Here is a 21,416-nt window from a genome sequence, read left to right on the forward strand (position 1 = left end):
CATAGTACATAAAAATTAGTAAAATATAAGATATTTATTTATACATAAAAATAGGGGTGGGGCGCTGAGGGTACTATGTAGCCATAAGGTTTGAGAACCTTTGATCTAAACCCTTTTAATCCAATCTCTTGTCGCCACATAAACTCAACGTTTTAGTGAAGAGATAACCCAATTTTTTAATGACGGTGAGATAACCAAAAAGTACCAAATAATTAAAATAACTTCAGATTTTGACACAATGTCAGCAATTTAGGGGAGGGGCAAGTCGATTACATCGAAACTTCAGTACTTGACTGGTACTTATTTTATAATAATAATAATGATGATGGTTTCAAATTATGACGCAAGGCCAGCAGTTTCGCGTGACGAGGTTAGTCGGTTATATCGACCCCGAAAAAAAGAAAGGCAAAGTCGACCTCAGCGGAATTTGAACGCCTTTCCTAAAACTAGTACCATCTTAGTTTTCAGCACGTTACATTATATATGAAGGGCGGTGGCTTGGCCGAAAATGCCTGGCGGTATTTGTTCCGCCTCTTATTTTTCTTTTCCTAAGTTCTAATTCCGCAGTTGTCAACTCTGCCTTTCATATTTTCGGGGTCGAGAAAATGCAGTACCAGTTTGGCACTAAAATCGTTGGTATCAACCTATCCTCTCCCCAACCAACAAATTGTTTGCTTCGTGCCTATCTTTATAAAATGGGCATCAAAAGCTATATAAATAACGTAGTTGAAAAGTAAATAGGAGGAACTATTTTTACAAGACCATTGCAAGTTGACTTTTTATTCAGCTGATCATATTTGTATTAGTTCCAAAGAAGGAAATGTACTGGAATTTGAGAAAACTTGTAATGACTTTGCACCATCTACAACATTTAATAAAGTTCGTATAATTAAATAAATTCTTAAACTCTGAGGAGATGTGAGCCCTGAGAGCCCTTAGGTGATGTAAAACCTGACGGACTTGCTTAGAAAAGTTTGCTTTCACGGAATGAACTCAATAAATTTTCTTATTAAAACGATTACCCATTTTTCTTTTCGTTTCACAATAAATATTTGTTTTATAAATATCATATATAGTTTATCTTATAAGAATAAATAAATAAATAAAAATAAACGAGTGATTTAGTTGATTAAGTTAGCGTCAGTGTACAAAGATTGTCTGAAAAGACTTCGATCATGTTCATTCCGGATTTTAGATATTACCCATAATTCGCGCTCAAATATTTAAACAAAACAAAATTGCGGGCATTGTTACTTTTTCGCTGTCACCGTCTACGTAAGTTTCCTCAGTTACTCTTAACACTTTTTTCGTTAGAAACTTGATGTACGTTAAAATACTAATAATTGACTTTTTAAAGGGAGCATATACTTTTTTTAAAATATAAATTAATTATTGCTTTTCAGATTTTATTAATTTCCCAACAAAAATTAACACTTTGACGTCGCAGTACGTGTCAATTCTCTTAACTCTAGATGATTAAGACTTTTTGTATTCTTCTTAATTTTTGTATACGATATATTTACACAATTTTTACGATCAATGAATATAGGAAACCAATTATAATTATATAAATCGTTTATATATATATATATATATATCTATATATATATATATATATATATATATATATATAAAATACACAATCTTTGATACGTTCAGTTACATAAACTCAATATATAACATTTACACAGTAATGAATTGATGTATTTACTTTCGCTGTAATAGTGTTAATAATCAACCAAATTTTCTTTTACGTTTTCGATTACTAAGTCAACTTAGTACAATTTATTAAATTTCACAGTTGAGGCGTTGTCATATCGTCCATTATGAAATGTTTTGAATGAATTTTCACTCGGAGAAACCAATAACTAAAGTCTGTCCGTAGGTGGGCAGCAGAAAATTTGTAATTCCGGAGATTTAAAAGATTACCTCGTGTTCGTCTTCTGTGTTTGGCTCCAGGTTAATTCTGGTTAAGCAGACCTCTAATGATCAGTTGGTCTCCAGGCGTGACCATCCTATCTGTTCGATCCAATGTATTTTTTACTTGTTCTGTGGGTGATATGTGACTCGCAGGACGTATTTTCTTGGCATCCATGCATCGATCATTTACATGTTTTTTTTTTGTTCTTTTTTGTCAACCATCATGGTAACTTGAGACTTGTGAAAGGAAACTTTTATGTTATTATAACGAATGAAAGAAGGATTAAATTATAAGTCTGAAAACAAGAATGAAATTTGGCCCGATCAACTTCAGAAAGAATTCCGATTTGACTGTTATTTCTACCATCGAATCATCATGTCAAAAGTCTAGGACGGAATTTTGGAATAACTGTCCTTTGAAGTCCCATACCTCATGGGAAAGGAAAGGTTCCTCACCCCTAAATGTTCTTGTATAGATACCACGGAAATTACGAATCAGAAAATAATTTTTTACCGAAAATTTCATGTTTTCTTTTACATTGTACCCCTCCCGCTTTTGTACCTTTTCTTTCCCCCTGAGGGTATGGGGCTTCGGCGAAGGTAAAGAACACGTGCACCACTATCCATCGAATCAACGTGGGACCGTGTGTAGTCGTCTCAATGTTCTAGAAGTAGCAGCCAAATCTCCTTCGACTCGCACCTTCCTGTTTAAAAAAACAAACAAAAGATGGAAGGACACAATAATTAATAATCGGACAAAAATTCGCACCCACAATTTCTCAAATGCTTAAAACTTAATGGTGCCCTAGGTAATTTCCAACTTTATTTTATAGGAATACCTATAAATATAAAAGCACTGTTTCGTTTGAAAAGCGTTTTGACCATCTTATCTGGTCGTTTAGAGCCGACTTGGAATTAAAGAACTGTTCATCAAACTTAAAAGGATTTTATGCCAGCAATCTTTCATTTTCGACAACAATAAAATGAAAGTGAACTATTTTGTTGAAAACATGTTGAAACCAGTGTCATGGGAGGGTCACACTCACTGTAGAATCATTAGAGTTTCGGAAAAATTGACATATGGTATTGCGCTCTTTTGGTTGTTCCGAGTTCAAATCCCGCTGAAGTTAACGTTGCCTTTCATTCCTCCAGGATCATTAAAATAAAAGGCAAGACTTCCGCCCGCCCCCATTTCCTTCATTTTAATTTTTTTTCAGATTAACACCCGCACGATTTTCACTAGGGTGTTAGGGTTAGGGACGGAATTCCCTAACCCTAACACCCTAGTGAAAACCGTGCGGGTGTTAATCTGAAAATTTACCTCCCCCCCCCAAAAAAAAATATACGGAAAAATGCGGAGAATTTTAAGAATTTTTTTCTTCTAAATATGCGGAAAAATACGGACATTATGATTTGGACAAAAATTTCAAAACACTTCTGTACTTAAGGTTATGGTTTTAGGGTTAGTGTTCGGGGGGAAAAAATCAAAATTGAAGAAGTTGGGAGTGGGCGGGGGGGGGGGGAATTTTCACAATCCCGATTTTTAGCAATTTTCCGGAATCTGCGTATCCGAAAACGGGGATTTTTAGCAAAAAAAAAAAAGAAACAAATTTGGGAGAAAATGGGAGCGGGGTGTGGACAGAAGTCTTTCCAAATAAAGTACTAGCCAAGCACTGCAGTCAATTGTATTGACTGACTCCTTATTTTCAAAATTGTTGGTTTTGTCCTTAATTTGAATACAATTATTAGTCAACGAGTTAACCTATTAATTAATCAATTGCTTGGATCGAGCTGATTTGGAGACAACGCAGACTTTGGACATTGATGAGGTCGTTCATGGATAGTACCGAAAAGATTCTGACAGAGCAACTGATTGATTGAACGATAGAACGATTAATCAATCGATTAGCTAACTAATGGTGAAGAAGTGGAATAGAACCTGTCTGTGCGTTTCTTACTGGCAAAATGACCCCTTCAAGACCTGAAAGCGATTCCAATATCTCTGTCGATGCCACCCTGAACGACTTTTGTGTAATACTTTTATTAAGCTTGACTATATAGTAGCTTTTTCTAAATGTCTGGCGATTCACTAAATGCATTGGCTCATCACAGCGCACTGCTGAAATATTAATTAATCCTAACGATGCATGAAACTTAACGGTATCTATCACAATATCCCCTAGGAAGTAATTCCTGTTAATTAGATCATCAGTGTTAATTATAATTATGTCCTCTCCTATGATTCTCATAGGTGTTTCTTGCCTGAAAAGTTCCGCTTTCGAGACTTGCAGTTTCAGAAAGAGAGAAAGACAAGAAAAATTAGTTTCATTTTATTTCTGAGTTTCGGCCACCGACAAATGACAATTTTGTTCTTTCACTTTCTGGATAATTAAAATGAATGATTACCTCGACGAAGGTTCTTCTACTTTGTTACTGAACCTGCAAAATATAACTAGCTAAATTTCTTTCTCCATACTCTACCATCTCAGATAATGTTACGCTGGAGATGTACCTGGTGTTGCCTGCACATATCAAAAAGACGGGATGTTTACGCTGCCCTAAAATACTGATCAAGAGCTGACCGGAGATTAAATGACAACCAAATTACTCGTCAGTTTCCGATGCTCACAAGTTCTCTTAATTATTGTTTAACCTCAGGTTATCCCTGGTTAAGTATTTATATGTTCAAAAGACAGTCCAGCAATAACAATGCCATATTTTTTGTAGGCATAACTACAGAAGAGTGCCTCATCTCAAGTTTGTCTCCCCCTCTCGTTTTCTTAAAATTGCATATTTTTTAAATAAAATTTTCCTGAGATGCAGTTTAGTGCAGGGGTCAGTGAACTTCTCATATCATTGACCCCCGTCATGGAATTGCGTGTGTTAGTGCCCTTGTCTTGATATCGTTTGATGGCTGTAAATAAGTGTCACTGTCACACAAGCAGTGTCATTCATTTCCAATATTCTGCGAAAATATATCTGGCAGTGGGGAAATATTACCTTGTTCCTGTCGTCGTATTAAAGCCATAGAACATATGCTTTAATAAACTTTGTCTGACATATGCAAGCACTAGCTGACGTACCCGGTAATTCTTGGGAAAGCGGAGCTTATCCCTTTGTTCCCTGTTCTCATAATTGTTTCACTTATCCAATAACAACAATACAAATTATGTAGCCCTTAAGACGGTTTTTGTGCATATACAGAGAATACCGAACTGTCTTACACGGGATCTTATTTTTAGGAAATCCCAATAAGTTATGAATACCTAAATTGTGAAGTCAGTTATGTAATAACATGAAATTAGTGAAAGACAACATTTGAGCGAGGTCGTTGCCAGTGCCACTGGACTGGCTCCTGTGTAGGTGACACGTAAAATCACTATTTGAGCATGGCTGCTGCCAGTACCGCCTTACTGGCCCCCATGCCGGTGGTATGTAAAAAGCACCCGCTACACTCTCAGAGTGGTTGGTATTAGGAAGGGCATCCAGCTGTAGAAACTCTGCCAGATCAGATTGGAGCTTTGTGCAGCCATCTGGCTTACCAGTCCTCAGTCAAGCCGTCAACCCATGCCAGCATGAAAGGTGGACGTTAAACAATGATGATGATATTTACCACATGAACTATGATGAAAAAAATATGAGAAAGTTATGGTATATAATTTTTTTTGTTCAGGGGTTCTTTGAGACAGGATTTGTTTTAAGGGTTACGCAAAAGTAAAAAAGGTTGAGAAACAATGCTTTAAAGTGTAGAGTTGAACTTTCTGTAGCCACCTGTTGGCAACTTTTCTCCTCCATCCATTTTGCTGGGGGTATTACCTATTTTTTGGGGCTCTTTTCACAGCTATACCCCATTCGAAATTTGCATTAGTTTTTGTATGAAAAAAAAAATGGGAGGTGGGGTTTGTTTGTAGATTGTATAGAAAGCGTTAAACATGCCTGAAAAAAAAAAAAAGACACGTTTTTTTTCTTTCTCCCAACTAAGACATAAAGAACTATGAAAGAAGGTGAATATGTACCGGGGGTGGGGAACTTGATCGTTCTAGAACTCCTAGAATAAAAATGTAAACACCTGAAAGACTTTCCCTCTATTCATTACTAAATGTCTTTCCCTCTTCATTGTTAAAAGTAATGAAGCTAGAAAAGATTGATCGTATTTCAATCTAATTGTAATTGTAAATGACTGATGCTTTCCTTTCTCTATCTATCGCTTCACTTCTTTTCTCTACAGTTCAGAGAGTGAAGGTGCGTGGCTCAGTGGTTAGGGGTATTCGGCCCACAATTATAAAGTTACAAGTACAATTCCTGGCGACGCGGTGTTCTTGAGCAAGGTACTCTACTTCACCTTGCTGCAGTTCACTCAGCTGGCAAAAATGAGTTGTAGCTGTAATTCAAAGGGGCCATTCTGTATGAGGCTGAATCTCCCTTAGAACTATGTTATGGTATGCATGTCTGTGGAGTATTCAGCCACTTGCGCATTAATTTTATGAGCAGACTGTTTCATTCATAGATAAACAGGAACCTTGTCATAAGTGACAAAGTGCTATTTTTTTAAAAAAAGAGTGCAAGAAAAGGAAATGTTCCATATAGTAAGGCAAAAATGTTGTGTTTAGTATAAGTATTGAAAGCTAAGATGAAATAATTGCTATTCCTTCATCTGTTCGCCCTCGACTCATGCTCAGTTTGATAACAACAGCCTGTGCATCGGTCTTTATCTGGGGTCTTGGCCTCCAGATCTGTGAGACCCACAAATGCCGCTGTTAGAATCGGTTTAACATCCATAGTGACCCTAATGACTAAAAAGATTTTCCTGCCCCTATATAGGATCTTTTTTCATTTTCTTCCAGCTACTTGAAGGTTTATCTTGCTCCTGTCCACTCAGCTGGCCAAAATGAGTTGTAGCTGTAATTGAAAGGGGCCAGCCATGTCATATTCTGTGTGAGGCTGAAGCTCCCTGAGAACTACGTTAATGGTATGCCTGACTCAGCCACTTGCGAGTTAATTTTTTCCTCGTGTGGTAATAAAAAAGGAAATTGACATCCAGTATTTGCTGTAGTTATTTGTCTTTGATTTAACAATGTCAATGCATCAACTTTTCTTTCGGACTATGTATCTACTGTCTCTTTCATTTCCTTTGTGTCCCTTGTCTCTCTTGCTTTTAATTTAACAGTGTGTGTATGTATCTATGTATCTACTTTTCTTGCAATGTGATAAACATTTGAAAACACAAAACAAACGCCCACTCACAGTCTCTCTCTCTCACTCCTCTCTTTCACTCTCATTCTCTCTCTGAAACATTTAAAAACACAAAAACGAATGCCCTCTCTCTTTCTCTCCTGCTTCCTATCTGTCCTCCTCTCTCTCGCTTTGCCACTCACTTCTTCCTTTGAAGTAAGTGTGACACCACATATGTACAAAAACCAAAAAACTAAGCCTATTAATATTATTGATTGAAGTAACTTTGTCATTATTAAGTTAGCATAGACCAACAGAATTTTGGAACATAAATTAACGTCAAATTTTGATTGAAGGTTTTTATTTGATCACCATAAAACAGGAATTTGTGTCATTAGACCCAGAGTCAGCCTTTATGTGGATTGGGACCAAAAATGTTATTCACTAGAGCTGAGCTACTGTTGTTTTTATTTCCTGTTTTTATTGAAACACTAGTGAGGTCGCCATGTAACACATGCAACACAAAACAAAGAAAATGTCTCCCCACAGTGACTGTTGTGGTAAAGTAGGAGGTCGTTTTATGTCAGGTGGTGAGAGGGACAGGCACAGGTGTCTTGTACAGTATTGTGTAAATGAGGATTTACAGTTGTATATCTCCACATTTCTTTGAGTGTCCTCATTAAATTAATTTATTTTATTGATGAGTAAATAATTGTTTTAATTTAGGTTTACAATTTTAAGAATATAATTCAATCAATGTTAACGATATTCATCTAAATTACTTTATAAATCATCTGTCACTGGTCCCTTGATCCTTTCTGTTGATACTTTTATAATTTTTTTATTTCTTGTTCTAAAAAAATCAAATAATGATTAATTAATTGATTGTCGTTTATGATAGCATAAAAATATTTGAACTGTATGCTATAAAAAATCTTTTTTTAAAAGAGTAAATTTTTTTTTGATCAATAAAATAAATTGTAATTAAATATAATTGATTGCTTTAGAGTTTCTAAACAGTATACTTAAAAAAAAAGATATTTTTCATCTGTTAATAAAATACAATTAATTAAAATAGATGATGTAAATTTATTAGAAAGTTGTAAAATCTTGTGTGCCCATGAAAGTTAACCATTCCTTTCTCACCCTTCAGTTGCGACTATTGAAATTTTTTGTGACTGTACAATATGAAAGTTGATAGACAATGAATACTTTTTAAGAAGCTAACTGGAGATTGAATAGTCTAATTGTATTTCTGAAGTGATGGTTTATAAACCCATTGTTAATTTAACCTGTTTGTTACCAGGGTTTGTCTCAGGCAGTTTTGTATCAAAAGGGTTTAAAAATAAACATTTGCTGAGATGAATTGATGTAATATGACGAAGTGTGTCTATGTGTATGTATGCACAGACACTGGATCTGGTTGGTTATGTTTGTTCAATTAAAACTGTTCAAATTTATGAAATTTTACCTTTGGGCAAGTATTTATTATTCTAATGTAAAGCCTAGTGAGTGGATTTGGTAGACAAAAAGTGAAGTCCATTGTATGTGTGTGTTTGTTTCCCTGCCCCTCATACACACTTGCAACCCCTACTCACTTACACTCCCCATGTACTTTGAAGTACCACCTAGACACCTCATCACCACTGTTTAACTTTTTGCAGCTACTACTAATTCATTTCTTTCTCTCTTTCCTAAATGTGAGTAGCCATGTGGTTCTCTTGCTACAAGATCTTGCTCTGTCCTTTTCATATCTTCACACTCATATGCTAGCATGAAACCTCCTCCTCAGGTTTTGTATGCTTGTAAGCTGCATACACTAGTACTGGTGGCACAAGAGGTTGGTATTAGGGAGGGCACCAAGCTGTCAAAGCCTTGCCAAAGTAGACACTGGAGCACGATGCTCATTGACAGGGTCATTGGATCCTGTCAAACTGTCCAGCCTACACCAACATGGATGTTAAATGATGATGATATAATCACCATCATTTAACTTCTGTCTTCTATGCTGGTATGGGTTGGACAGTTTGAGAGTCCATTGAGCTGGAGGACTGTATCCAGCTTCAGTGTCTGCTTTGGCAAGGTTTCTATGGCTGGATGCTCTTCCTAATGCCAACCATTTTATAACATGTACTGGGTGTGTCTTTCATGACACCAACACTAGTGAGGTTTCTATGCAGCCAGCAAGACTAAGATCCCCTCTGATTGAGTGGGACTACAGTAGAGAGGGAGGGTGACTTTGTGCTATGAGACGAGAGGTTAAAGTGAGAGAGAAGGGGCCAGAACAGAAGAGATTTGCTATAGGGAAGTAACACAGCTGCTCACATTATAGGATAGGAGTTGAGACTGGTGATGGTGGAGCTGGTAAGAGATAAGAATAGTGGTGAAGAGGTTTTCAAGATAGACCCTCAAGTAATTTATTCATTATTAAATTGGTGTTTAGAACTTAAATGAACATGGAATTTGATCATCACTGTCTGGTTGAGCTTGCTTGGACATTTTTAGCCTACACATGCCATCCATCTCTGTCTTACATTAATTAAAGGAGGTCTTCAAGGAGGCATCTTGTGTGTCTGGTGAGTGATCTACGTACGTTGTGCTCGAATGACCTGTTCGAGTATGGTTATGCTTTGGCAGCCATAGTAGTAGGTCACTTGCCAGCTCTTGTTTAGCTAGCTAGTAGTGTCTCACAAAGTGCAAGTGCCTTTCCCTAACAGTAGTGGAAACAAGCAGGAGACCTCCATACAGCTCTTTCTTGGTGTGATGAGTTCTCCAAGATTTAAAACTGCTGCTAACATTTGGGTTAAGTTTCATCTAGCTTGGATTCCAGTTTTTTGGTAAGCATCCAGGCTGTTGCTTCATATAAAAGGACTGACTCTACTGTTGTATGGAAAAGTTCCTATTAAGGATGTTTGACAGGGTTGATTTCTAAACAACATCCAGTTTGCATAGGGCCGACCATGCTTTGGTTGTCTGAGTTTTTACATCCTTTTCAGTTGAGGCTATCTCGGAACTGGGATATGTGAAATCGTCCACTTGATTGGTGGGCTCCCCACTGATGCTGGTGATAGATCCTTGTTGATTGTGAGCAAGGAATTTGGTTTTACTAGGGTTAACAAGTAGTCCAACATTATGTGCAGCTAATTCTAGACTATGAAGTGATTGAGTGGAGAGTTCACTATTGTGTCAGGAGATCAAGGCTAAATCATCAGCATAAGCTACATAGGTTATTTTTGGAGCTTTTCATGTGTGTGAAACCGAGGTTGCCTAGATGGTCAAGTAATGTTCTGAGGGGATAATCCAGAATGACCACAAAGAGAAAAGGTGCCAGTGTGTTCCCTGGGAGTACTCTGGCTCTGATATCAAAGAAACTTGTCTCCATCTGGGGACCTCACCATTGATTTGGAGTTCTTACAGTGCATCATAATTGCAACTGTTGTTTCCTCAGGGATACCATATGCCAGTAGTATTTTTTTCATTTGACCATGGTGGATAGTCAAAATCCTTCGAGAAATCAACAAACAGTAACACTGCTTCAAGGTTTCTGGCTTTTCTCCTAGTAGATGAACTGTAAATATTTGTCCAACAGCTGATCTATTTTTTCTGAAGCCATTTTGATTTCTTCTCAAAACTCAATTTCTTGTATCCTGTTGAGTAGGAGTGAATTATAAATTTTTTTGCAGTGATGCCTCTGTAATTCTTTATGAGACCCAAATTGCCTTCCTTTGGAAATGGCAGTATGTTACCTTTATTGTAGACTGTATTGCAGGAGCCTGAGAGAATTTTGATAGGTTTTAATTTAGATAACTTAAAAACATGAAGTTTGTATCTTAGAATCAGGGACTGTCTCAGGTAGGTTAAGTGGTGACTGAATAAACCTACATTCAAATGTATATCAGTTGTGATCATCCTGTCTGAATGTCTAGGATTATATTGGCCATTGTTTTCTTGGTGTGGTTTTGAGGTATTTGGGCTGCTACTTCTAGTATGTCAGGTGATTATATAGAAGTTTTCTTATTGAGTCTTTAATGGTTTACTGCCTGCTGAACTCAGTAGAGTGAATCCTTGTAAATATCTTGTTCCATCTTCATTCAGATTTTGTCCCAATTAACTGATGTTTTAATTAACCAATGATCTAATTTAGAAAGAATGTATTCTGCTTGGATTTATTGGTCCTTAAAGTACTGTTACTTCATGTAATCTAGCATAAGTAACTACGATTCTGAAAACTTTATGCTCTTGTTTTATTTCTGTTGAAATAGCACTGCTTTGGTTTCGATTAATTTTGAAAATAATGATTTAGTATAATTTTGTCATTATTAAGCTTGTGTTTGGAACATAAAATAAGATGAAATTTTGATAAAAATTTTAAATCACTTTAACTCTTTTGTTACCATATTCTGAATGAAATATACTGTCTTTGGTTGACTGCTGTGGCTGCTACTGAAGAGGAGAGAATTGCTTTTAGCTTTAAGCTTGTTGAGGAATTTATAATTACATTAAACAGTGAAGAGCATACATATCTTTTCATATAATTTTTCATATATTTATTTCCATGAGATAAAGTTCTTAAATTGTTGGTAGTTGTGAATAGCACTAATTCATCCTCCTTATGGACTTTTCACTATGACATAACTTGAGACTTGAAATTATCTTTATCTCTTAACTTTTATTTGTTTCAGTCACTAGGTTGCAGCCAAGCTGGGACACCACCTTGAAGAATTTTAGTCAAATGAATCAGCCCTGTATTTATTTTTTTGAGCCTGGTACTTGTTCTATTGGTGTCTGTTGCCAAACTGCTAAGTTATGGGGCCGTAAATAAACCAACACCCATTGTGAAGCAGTGCTGGGGGGCAAATGCAGACACAAAGCACAATGACTGAAAAAGATAAGATAAAGATTACATTAGAATATATTATTTAAAAATTGAAATATCATTAGTATGGTATTGAAAAATCTGTTTTAAATTCTTTGAAAGAATTTCCTGTGTTTTTAGATTTGGTGTGATTTTCCCCATGCTATTATTTTAGTGGGTGATCCTACCATTTTTCAGTATAGCTCATCTGACTCTGTGTTCTGGGTTCAAATCCTGCTGAAGCCAACTTTGCCTTGCAAATTTTTGTGGATGATAGAACAAGTACCACTTAAAGGTGGAGGATTGATACAAGTGAAAGAGCATCAGACTGGATGTTTTTTGGTAATTGTTTCTGGCTCTTTGTCTTCACTCCTACTCTGGTTGGTAGAATTAATCTGTTGCATAATCTGACATCACCACCTGTTGCAAGCATTTGGGTCAGGTTTTTTTCAAGAATCTTTGGAAAAGGCTGAAGAGCAACTCTGGAAATGACTGTGAAATTCAATCCTTGACTTGCATCATTGTGCGTGCATGCACGCACACATGCTTGCACAAATTCATGCACACACACACACACATGTGTGCATGTCTGTAGACATGGCTGTATTCATAAAAAGCTTGTTTTCCAGCTGCTTGGTTTCGGATTCTATCCCTCTGCATGGCATCTTGGGCAGGTAACTTCTATTATAGCTCTGAGCTGACCTAAGCCTTGTGAGTGGATTTGGTAGATGGAAACTGAAAGAAGCTCATTGTGTGTTAGTGTTAGTGTCTCCTTGCTGTGACATTGTGTGATAGTTTTAAATGCATCTTTTGTTTCCAATCTTCTGTGAAAACCTAAGTGGTCATGTAAAATTATTACCTTAATTGGGAACAGATGAGGGTTGGTGACAGGAAGGGCATCAAGTTGTAAAAAAAAAAAAAAAAAATTTGCTGCAAAAGATTCTGCCTGATGCATGTGAGCATGGAAAAGTATGCTTGAAAACAATAATGATGTAGACAAAAATGGTGTGTGTGTGTGTGTGTGTGTGGATAAGAAGTTCACTTTTTAATCCTGTTCTTGGGTTCAGTTGCACAGAATGGTTTCTTGGGCAAGTGTCTTCTGCTATAAATGAAGGTTGGCCAGTGCCTTGTCAACAAAATTGATAGACTGACACTGCATGAAACCCTGTTGCACATGTATGTAATATGTGTGTGTGTGTGCTTCAGTCTTGTTGTTTCCACTTGTCTCATAAGACTCTCATTAAAAATCAACTTAAGTTTCATGGAGTCTCCTACTCCATTTCAGTTTGTCGTGTTAGTTTGGTTATTTTTTGTTACAATGAATATTACAAACAGCTGTTTACTAATAAACTTTGAATAATTAATCTGTTGATGAAAATTCTGTTCTTTCTAATGGTATTTTTTCTTTTATAAAAATCGATTTTTCGCACTAAATTCTAAAGAATTCCCAACTATTTTCTAACTATTTTTTGTTTGTTTAATTAAGTGTACCTTTTTTGTTAGCATTTATTTTTAATGAACTATGAACTAGAAAAAAAAAATCTAACTCATTATTATTAATTATCTGTTGAATATAATTGACATATACCCAGGTAAACTGAGTCATCCATATTGATAAGATTTCTGCCCTGTAATGTTGATAGAATGTCTTATAGCTTGTATAAGTGTCATTGTGGAACCAATTCTGATAATGAAGATGGATTGACTAGTGTCAACCAAGATATGCATAGCCACACTCTCACATTATTGAACTAAAGAAATATAGATTATAAAAACACCTGGTATCTGATTTAGCATTCATTTATTCATTTTATCTATTTATCTAGTTATTCCTACCCCTTCTCTTATCAATAGAAAACATTAACTTGTTTGTGAAAGAGAAGTTGCTATTCTTGTTTAATGGGCTTGGCTGAAAAATAGAGGATATATACTGGTTGCAGTTATGATTTGAGGTTCCTTTGACATATGAAATTTGAAGTAAGACAAATTGTGGTCATTCATACATGCAGATTTGTCCTCTACAGGTGCCAGTGCCACATGAAATGCACTCGTGTCAGTGGTGCGTAAACGCACATGTGCTGGTGGCATCTATAAAGCACCCATACACTCTGTAAAGTGGTTGACGTTAGGAAGGGCATCCAGCCGAAGAAACCATGCCACAATAGACAACTGGGGTCTGAACAACTCCTGTCAAACCATCTAACCCATGCCAGCATAGAAAACAGACAATGATGATGATGATAAATGGTACGAGTGTAAAAGCTAGAAGTGGGAGATAATGTTTGTCACAGTTTTAGAGGTTAACTACACTAGATTGTTGAAATTAGTTAGGAAGGATACTTGTTGTTTATCACATATGAAAGATGGGTGTAACAAGTGGCAGAATTGTTGGAGTATTGGGAAAAATGCCTAGCAGTATTTCTTCCGACTGTTTACTGTTTATGTTCTGAGTTCACTTCCCTCTGTGGTTTTAATGAAACTATATGGGGCCAGCTGTTTAGATGTAGATTATATGGCACAACTGACTGGACATTCAGCATGTTTTGCTGACAGTATTTAATCTGGTGCTGGAGGCAAACATGCATGCATGCAGAAATATGCATAGACAAATAATGAGGGAGGGAGAGAGAGAATGAGAGAAACATTAAAACATCTTATGTGAAATAAATCTATATTGAAACAGTGATCCCAAATGGCACCAAAATGTCTTCTCATACTCCTTGGTGGTAAATTTTGCTTTTCATCCTTTTGTGAGGGTCAATAAAATAAAGTGCCAGTCAAGTACTGGGGTTTATATATTCAACTACCCCTTTCCCTCAATTTCAGGCCTTGTGCCTTTAGAGGTGGTAGTGTGATAAGCTTGTTTTTTTAGTACACATTTCTGTGACCTGACTATCTGATTAAACTGGATTCTAGTGTTCTGTTTGGTCTTTTTTTTCCAAATGTATTTAGAACTAAAATTATCCAACACGTCCTTTTTGAAATGCAATAGGATATGGTTCGAAGGACATTTCCTTGTTTCTAGTGTAGATGTTCTTTTCTTAGTTCATTGTGGCAAAGACAGCCATTAACTTAGCTGATGACTAATTTATACTCTTTCTATGGATAATTAGTAAACTAAGTAAAATTACCATAATAATTAGGAAAAATATGATACATGTTCGTCATCATCATCATTGTTTAACCATATAGCATTCAGATTGCTCTGTTAAATGCAGTGCTTATTTATTCACAATGTTTTGAATTAATCATGTATTGTCTCATAGCTTTGAGATTTTGATGATGTTATTGTCTGTGTTTGGAATGACATTGTAGCATATGTGTGAGAGGCCAAATCTAGTCAATTTGAATGTAAAACAGGAAGAATATTTGAGCGAGATATGGCCTGATTAAATGCTAAAGGGGCAACATCTGCTTTGCATGCTGGCATGGGTTGGACAGTTTGTCAAGACCCTGTGAGCTGCAGGGCAATGTTGAGCACAAGTGTTAGCATAGGCATGGTTTCTATGGCTGGATGCCCTTCTTAATGCTAACCACTTTACAGTGTGTACTGGGCACCGCTTTTTGTACCACTGGCACAAGTGAGGTTAGTGAGTGACTTGCAAAACTAAAAAAAAGAATAGGAAAAAGTGAAAACCCCCCTCAACTAAGTGTGTGTGTGTGTGTGGGGGGGTTATTTGAGAAGCATGGAAGGTGGTTTCATGCTAGTCATTGAGAGGCTAAAGAATGATAGAGGGATAGACCCAGTTGTCATGATTTAGAAGAGATATATGGCTACTCTGCATTATGTAAGGATGGGAGTAGCTGGAAAGAAAATAGATGGTGGTGATGAGATGCCAGGGTATCTCAATATACAAGAAGCTGAGTATAAGAGAGGACAGTGGATCGGGGATGGGTAGAGAGGGGTAGTTTCATAAGATTGTGAGGGGAAAGTAATGGAAAAAAACCACTCTTCTTTAACTCTTTGGCATTTAAACTAGCCAATTCTGGCCCAAATATTCTACTTATTTATCTTCAAACTGGCTATATGTGGCCTCTCACACCTAATCCACTATGTCAAACAAACCTATCATCAAAATCTCAAAGCTGCAAGATAATGATTAATACAAAACAAATGTGAATAAAAAAGCTTTACATTAGACAATAATCTGAATGCTAAAGGGTTAAGAATGCTGCTTGGTTTACTTGTACCCACTGATTTGCAGTTTATTTACAGGAGAATATATTTATCATCTTTGTTTTAACAATCTACTTCAACATACTTGCATAGGTTAGACGATAGTGTGTTGGAGCAGGGTTTTTCTACAGCTTGATGCATTTCCTGTTGCCAACCCCTACTTATTCCTTGTTTCCAAATGAGGTAATAATCTCCTGGTCTGTTGAACCACAAACAACCCAGACATGTTTATGTGGAGAATTGGGAACAAACGACACTGTAAGAATAAGCTTTTAGCTTACAAAGATACATTTTACCTTTTCCTTGTTTCACTCTTCCGATTGAGGCCATACTGGGACACCACCTTTGAAGAATTTTAGTTGAATTAATCAATCCCAGTACTTTAAAAATTTTTAAGCCTGGTACTTAGTCTATCTGTCTCTTGCTGAACCACTAAGTTACATGGATTTAAACACACCAACATCGGTTGTCAAGTGGTGGTGGGGGACAGATACAAATACACAGACACACACACATAGATAAATATAATATATATATATATATATTTGTATATATATTATATATGTATTTGACAGGCTTCTTTCAGTTTCTGCCTATCATATCCACTCACAAGTCTATGGTCAGCCTGAGGCTATAGTAGAAGATACTTGCCTAAGATGTTGTGCAGTGGGATTGAATCTGGAAGCTTGTGGGTTGGAAACAAACTTCTTACCACACAGCCACACCTGCACCTTGTGTAACATTTGAAAACATATCAAGAAACTGGGACATGCTTTCATGTAGTGAAGACATTGCTTACAAGGTAAAAGTACAAACCATCTGCTTGTATTATTTCTTATAACTTGCATTATTCGGATCTTTAAAAAAAATTTAAAGCATTTAGACACTCACATGCATATGAGGGGCTTCTTTCAGTTTCCGTTTATGAAAACAAGTTACGAGGCTTTTGTTTGGGGGCTACAGTAGAAAACACTTTACCCAAAGTGCCTTGTCGTGGAACTGAACCTCAAACCATGCACTTGGAAAGTGAACTTCTTAACCACTTAGCCATGCCAGTGCTTAAAATTCAATGCAAACTAATGAAAAAGAATTGATAAACATTTTTGTTACTTTATAAAAACATTTGCTAATCCCTCCTTTTTTTTCATTATCAAACTTGAACCAAAGTTCAGAATTAGTTTAGCAAACGAAATACTGTTTCTTAGGCAATGTTAATTTATGTAAGTTTTTATTTAAAACATTTTTAGTTTGGTTTCCAGTTTTGATTTTGGTGTTTATACGTGAACTTGCAGTGACTGTTAGTATTTTGATATTTTCTTAAAAGCAAAACTAAAAAAACATGTTCTTCATGATGATGGTGAACATAGCTGCTTCCTTCCTCAAAATTTCTCGAAGCATTCTAATACATTTGTTGAAATCTTTTCTTTCTCTAGTTTACCGTGAAATATTGTATTTTGTCGTCTTATGTTTGATCTTTATGTGATTTTCCTGTTATTGTTTTGGATTTCACTTCCTGAAATTTCTTCAACTTTTTTTTTTCTTTCATTCCTGTTTTCCTTCCTCTTAAAGTTTTTGCGTGTGTTTTTGGTGACATTACTAGGTTAAAACCGGAAATGGTTTTTGTTAAATCTCTATGAGGATTTTATATTTTTAAACTGTTGATTTTTAAAAAAAATTTTATTTTGTCTTCTTGGCTGTGTGGTTAATTTTGCTTCCCAAGCACATGATTTCTGTTTCAGTCTCACTGTGAGACCTGAGACCAGTATCTTCTTCTATAGCCCTGGGTGAACTGAAGCCTTGTGAGTAGATTTGGTTGACAGAAACTGAAAGAAACCCATTTGTGTGTGTGTGTGTGTGTATTTATATATCAGGCTGAGTAAAAAGTAAGCTGGAGTTGATGAACTCTTTGAATGCACTTTCAGCATCGGTTTGATTTTTGAACTCCTCTTGCTGGAAACCATCAGGGTGCTTGAAAAAGTGGTAGTTGGTCAGAGAAAGGTCTGGGGAATAAGCTGGGTGGGGAAGAACTTCATAGCCAAGTTCCCTCAACTTTCTGGAGCATCATTAGTGAAACGTGTGGTTGAGCATTGTCATGAAGAATGTTTGGCCCTCTTCTGTTGACCAGTCTGAGATGGAGGAGTAGCAGTTTCTCGTTCATTTTGGCAATTTCATGGCAATGTTTCTACAGTAATGGTTTTTCTCAGTTATAAGAAGTTATAGTGGAGGAGTCCAGCAGTACACCAACAAACAGTCACCATAACCTTCCTTTTGAAGAGCTCAGGTTTAAGGAAAGTTTTTGGTGCTTCATTTTGGTCCGACCACTGCAATGAATGTTTTTTGCTATTATACAGAATCCACTTTTCATTGCAAGTTACGATATGGTCGAGAAATGGATTGGTCTGGTTATGGAGAAGCAATGAGCAAATTTCATATCTGCACATTTTCTAATTTTCATTCAAATCCTGTGGTACCCATTTGTCGAGTTTTTTTTATTTTCCGATTGCATGCAAATGGTTGCAGGCAGTTTTCTGGCTAACTTGAAGTTCTTTTGCTAGTTCTTGAGTGGTTTTACGTGAATCTTTCTCAATGACAGTCTTTAATTGACTGTCATCGATGACAGATGGGCTTCCACTATGCTCATGTTTAAACCATTTTCAAGCTGACCACTCACTGGTCATTTCCTCACCAAAAGTTTCGTTGATATCGCGAGCAGTTTCAGCTGCTTTACATCCCTTTTTGAAGTTGAATAGCAAAGTTGCTTGAATATCATGCTTTGATAGTTCCATTTCAGATGATAGTAACAACAGTGAAAAAAATATCAATGTTAATCTGTTGATGCATTTGGACATTATCAGACAATTTCAAAAAAATGTTTAAAAAAAACAAAAAAACTCTGCAAAGATCTGGTATAAATTCTCCATGGTTCAAAACGTTGCTTACTTTTAACTCAATCTGACATATATACATATATTACGATATAAACAAGATGCATTTGAATGAGGTACTTAAAGGTGAGGCACCTAGTTAGGCCAGAATAAAATGCACACAACAATAATAGATGAATATCAACCTTGGTACAGAAGTACTGGCTGAATGATATTCGGGTGTGTATGCACTCAATTTGACCCAAATGAGTATATAATATGCTCTTGAGCTATTCAGGCATGTACATTTTATGGTGTTAAATCATTACAGCTGTTTTTAATGAATTTTTTTAATTGATAAATGAGTACATTATATTATTTAAAAAAAAAACGTTTTCTTTATATACATACACACACACACACACACACACACACACACACACACACACACACACACACACACACACACACACGAAGTCTGATCAATAAGTATCTAGACTGTTGCCTGCCATAATAACAAAGCTAAAGCACTCAGAGTGAAGCCACTTGGCAAAGATTGACCTTGAACTCTGCTGTGCATGTGTACTAAGTTTTAATGTTTTGGCTCACTTCTGTTTACAGACTCAGAGTGAAGCCACTTGGCAAAGATTGACCTTGAACTCTGCTGTGCATGTGTACTAAGTTTTAATGTTTTGGCTCACTTCTGTTTACAGCAGTGCTTGGAAGGAAGTTGTGTAGCATGTAATTGTCACATTGACCGTGACAAAGAAAGTTGTCATGATGATACCTGCTCAGAGGCTTACGCAAAGTTGCAGAAAGTGTATGGAGAGGAATGTATGAGCCGCATAGAAGTGGTTCAGGCCAGAAAAAAAATGTCGATATTGACGAACATTCTGTGAGACTTGCAACCAGCAGAACTGAGAAAAACATTGCAGATGTGCATGCAGCTGTGAAGAGAAACTGTCGAATCACTATCCGTGAGTTTTCAGAGGATGTAAAATTAGTTATGGTTCAGTTCAGTCCATATTACAGATTTGGGTACGAGTTGTGTGTCTACCAAGTTTGTGCCAAAACTGCTTTCAGCTGACCATAAAGACACTCATGTTTCAGTTGCACAAGATCTTGATTATGTCGAGAACGATGAAAACTTTGTGTAGGCCTCTGAGCAGGTATCACCAAGCTTTTGGCAGATTTTTCGGTTCAACTTTCTCTGTTATGGTTAATTTGACGTTCACGTTACCTTCCTTCCAAGCACTGCTGTAAACAGCGTAAGTGAACTAGAATGCTAAAACTTTAGTGTGCAAGCATAGCAGAGTTCAAGGCCAGTCTGTTCCAAGTGGCTTTACTCTGCATGCTTTAGCTTTGTTATTATGGCAACAGTCCAGATAGTTATTGATCAGACCACGTATATATGTGTGTATGTTTGTGTCATCTTGACATTTTGTGATAGTTGTAAATGTGTGTCTCTGTCATACAAACTATGTCTTGTTTGGAAACAGGTAAAGGTTGACAGCAAGGGCACCCAGATATAGAAAACCTGCCTCAGTAAACTATCTGACCAAAAACACAAGCATAGAAAAGGGAATGTTGAAGAAGATGATGATATATGTGTGTAGACCTAGGGAGATGTGGGACAAAGTGGTGAGAGAGGATGACAAGGGATCAAGACTTGGAAGTTTACTGTGCTTAAGCTAAGTAAAATCAGGGTTGTCCTTGCATACAAGCATGTCTCCTACATCCTTCTTCAACTGAGTAATCCTAATCTTATGGGCTTGTGAGTGCTGGTGCTATGTAAAAAGCACCTGTGCCAGTGCCACATAGAAGCACCCATGCCAGTGCTACTTAGAAGCACCCTGTACACTCTGTGAGATGGTTGGCATCCAGCTGTAGAAACTATACCAAAATAGACATGGAACCCGGGCAGCTTTGTCAGGTGGCCAGCTCCTGTCAAACCATCCAACCCATGGCAGCATGGAAAATGGACATTAAATGATGTTGTGTTGGTTTGTTTACATCCATTTAACTTAGTGATTTGGTAAAAGACCAAGCACCTGGTTAATTGTACTGGGGTCAATTGTTTGACTAACCTTACAAACATAGTCTGACCCTCCAGCATGGCCACAGTTCAACAATGATGAGGATGATGTTACTATTTTTGTTGTTTTTTTTTATAATAGTTTCTGTGTTTTAGTATGTTAGTAGTATATGTATTATTGATTAAACCTCTTTTACACTCACCAGTGTCTAGAGTAATAGTAATATAAAGAAATTAAAATAGTTATAAAGAAACAACAAAAAAACAAAGATTGATGTTCAAATCCTGTCTTACTTTTCTTTGTTTCTCTCTTGAAATGTACCTGGGAGATAAAAGGGTGAGTAGGTAATACAAATAATGCAAAAATAAAATAACTTTACAAACTGAAATGAA

The 21,416-nt window shown here is 36.5% G+C and overlaps 1 protein-coding gene across 4 annotated transcripts in view; it reads left to right on the plus strand.

Annotated features, from left to right (window-relative positions):
- Positions 1–1,249: 1,249 nt before the first annotated feature.
- Positions 1,250–21,416, plus strand: part of LOC106870603 (serine hydroxymethyltransferase) — an 80,799-nt gene continuing 60,632 nt past the window's right edge. The window contains exon 1 of one of the 4 annotated variants that reach the window (XM_089347042.1): positions 1,250–1,275. The gene's annotated coding sequence lies outside the window, so the exon portion shown is untranslated. Of the gene's footprint in view, positions 1,276–5,301; positions 5,572–6,769; positions 6,890–16,893; positions 16,927–21,416 lie in introns of those variants that run through there. The other 3 variants (XM_089347046.1, XM_089347043.1, XM_089347045.1) reach the window with 3 other exon arrangements.

The sequence above is a fragment of the Octopus bimaculoides genome, chromosome 2 (assembly GCF_046866305.1).
Source record: "Octopus bimaculoides isolate indiv1 chromosome 2, ASM4686630v1, whole genome shotgun sequence".
Lineage (NCBI taxonomy): Eukaryota > Metazoa > Mollusca > Cephalopoda > Octopoda > Octopodidae > Octopus > Octopus bimaculoides.